At 37.3% G+C, this 2500-nt stretch overlaps 1 protein-coding gene across 1 annotated transcript in view; it reads right to left on the reverse strand.

Annotated features, from left to right (window-relative positions):
* Positions 1 to 2500, reverse strand: part of LOC137971243 (uncharacterized) — a 13063-nt gene that overhangs the window by 3038 nt on the left and 7525 nt on the right. The window lies entirely within an intron of this gene.

Raw genomic sequence — 2500 nt, forward strand, 5'->3', positions numbered from 1 at the left:
GTGTAAGCGTGCACTGACAGCATCTGACAGCTTTGTAAACAAAAGTTGAAAGCTGAGCGACATAGGAAATATACCACTCAGTAACACAAGCATAGGACCGAAAATTCTATTTTAATGCTATCAAATGCGAACCAAGCAAGATACAGATTTTGTTAGCTTGCTTTATGCAAAACAAATATTGAAGTAAAAGTAAATAAATATGGATACACAATTTTAAGAAGAGCAGAAGGAAGTTTCAGAACGGTCGATCGAGCATAAAATATTTTGCCATCGGTAACAAAATATACGACATGAAAACAACATTAATTTTGAACCACGAATATATAAAGTTACCATCAGCGGAAAACAGTTTGGGAGATTTTAGTTGTTTTGTTGTAATTGTACAAGTTTGGCTGCACCGAGTAAATCGCACATCGAATTCAGCGGGCGCAGTGATCAAGTTACAGCGGCATGTTTACTCGCGAAACAGTGAAGCATCTGTATCAAATGATGCCAAGCTACCGGGTTTTTGTTTTTGTTAGTTTTCTTTTTCTTTCGATTGTTATAAATTTTGACAAGAAATGTGCAAATTCAACAGAAAGATCACAATCGCCCAACTCTCAGAGGTTGACCATTGTTTCTGGAAAATCAAAAATTTACTCTCCAAGACAAGGTTATTTATCACCAGGTAATTCCATCGTTTTGGTAATAGCAGCTACTTTATTATTCATCAGCGTCACAATCTTTTGCCGATTTTGGGGGTCATTTTGTTGAAACTCAAGCACGCTTCCAACAGACCTGTTTATTTTCGTGACTTATGCGTTACCACAAAAATTCTCCCTGTATCACATTTCAGCACATGTATGCAAATTTGCTAAGCTCGAAAATTACACAACATGATAAATTTACAAAAGCTGGAAATTTCACTAAAATATTTTCCACCGAAACATTTCTTGAAACAAGCAACATATTTGCTATAAGAGGCAAGAAACCCTTCCTATTTCAGTTGCGTGCGTGCAAGCGAAACACACAATCACAAAGCATACGCAATTAAATAAATTTCTGACAGTTCACATTCAACCCTTTTCGAAAGAACCTTGACCGTAAATAATAAAGCACAAAAGAGACAACAAGCTTTCATTCAAGTAATTTTTCACTGCCACATTTCCATTTTTTTTTAACCTTTGCAGAGTTGAGTACAAAATGAATGTTACTTGCCAGACAAACAGGCAAACTTTAAATAGATGCGACTTCTAAACACTGTGAGACACACAACAGAGATCACAGATCTACTTGTGGTGTTTGATTCCTTCTCTGTCTTTGTTGAACCCGAAAGTTACCAGAGAAATTTCCATTTGGTTTCAGTGTTGTACGTAACACCACCTTGGCGAAATATTAGAAGTACAGCATATTTTGATTTTGGCTCGACGGGCGAGAGATTCACGCTGTCAAAGTCCATTGCTCGTCGCTTTTTTAAGATTCCAGATCTTTATGTTTCACCGCCTGTCTTGACGTTCCATTCCTGAGCTCCATGTGGGTATATTTTCTTTAAAGATGTACTAAAAAGCCATTCGCGTTACAATGACTACGCATTACCCCAGCCTCCTCAAACCTAACAAAATACGCAAAGAAGACTCTATGCACAAAGACACCACTTAGCAGGGGAGTGACAGGCAAGTATTTTCCCGACACGGAAAAAAATAACAAAAAAACCCACGAAATGAAACCGGGATTCAGACTGGGTTTGGCAACCCAGTAATTATTCGATTCCTCGCCAAAGATTCCTTATTGACTTTTCGCCAGTTTGATAGAAAGTGCCATCAAATGTTCCCACAGGGCTCGAAATTAACTTTTTTTGCCCAGGTGCCAGCTGTCGACAAATGGGAAAAATTTGGTCGCCAACTTACGTACTATATGACTTACGTAAGAACAATGATTTTAAATGTTACTTTGCATGCAAGGAAAGTCATAATTATTAAACAGCCAGAAAAAAAAAACAACAGCACGAGAAAGACCTTTAAAGCCACTGTTGTTTTCGGCTTTCGTCTTAAGTTTGGTGATGGTGTTCTTTACGGTTATTTGAGATGGACCGAAGTACAGAACGTTTTAAGTACGTGTTTTCCGTCGCTAGGCAAACATGGGTCCTTTATCCTTGCTTTTCACCTCTTTAAAACGTAGTAATTTATTCTCCTACGGCTTGCTTGGCAAGCAACCTACCTTTATTGCGAGTTAAGGTAATTCCCTTGAAATTGTTCTACTATCAAACTTTTTTGGAAACTTGGCATAACTAACATTCATGATATGAACATTAGAAAAATGCAATAAAAAAATGGGGTCACCGTGCTTGTTTACGCGTCAGCAGGATGTTAAAATGGGGTATTTTTACTGTTTGCGCGTTAAAAATTCCAATCACCTTCACACAGAATTAAGTCTTAGTTTCTTCAAAGACATAAATTATATTTTGAAAATAAAGCTTCTTTTATTCACATAAGCAGTATTGCTTCATTTACGCCGTTCTTGA

This window comes from Montipora foliosa, chromosome 9 (genome assembly GCF_036669935.1).
Source record: "Montipora foliosa isolate CH-2021 chromosome 9, ASM3666993v2, whole genome shotgun sequence".
Taxonomy (NCBI): domain Eukaryota; kingdom Metazoa; phylum Cnidaria; class Anthozoa; order Scleractinia; family Acroporidae; genus Montipora; species Montipora foliosa.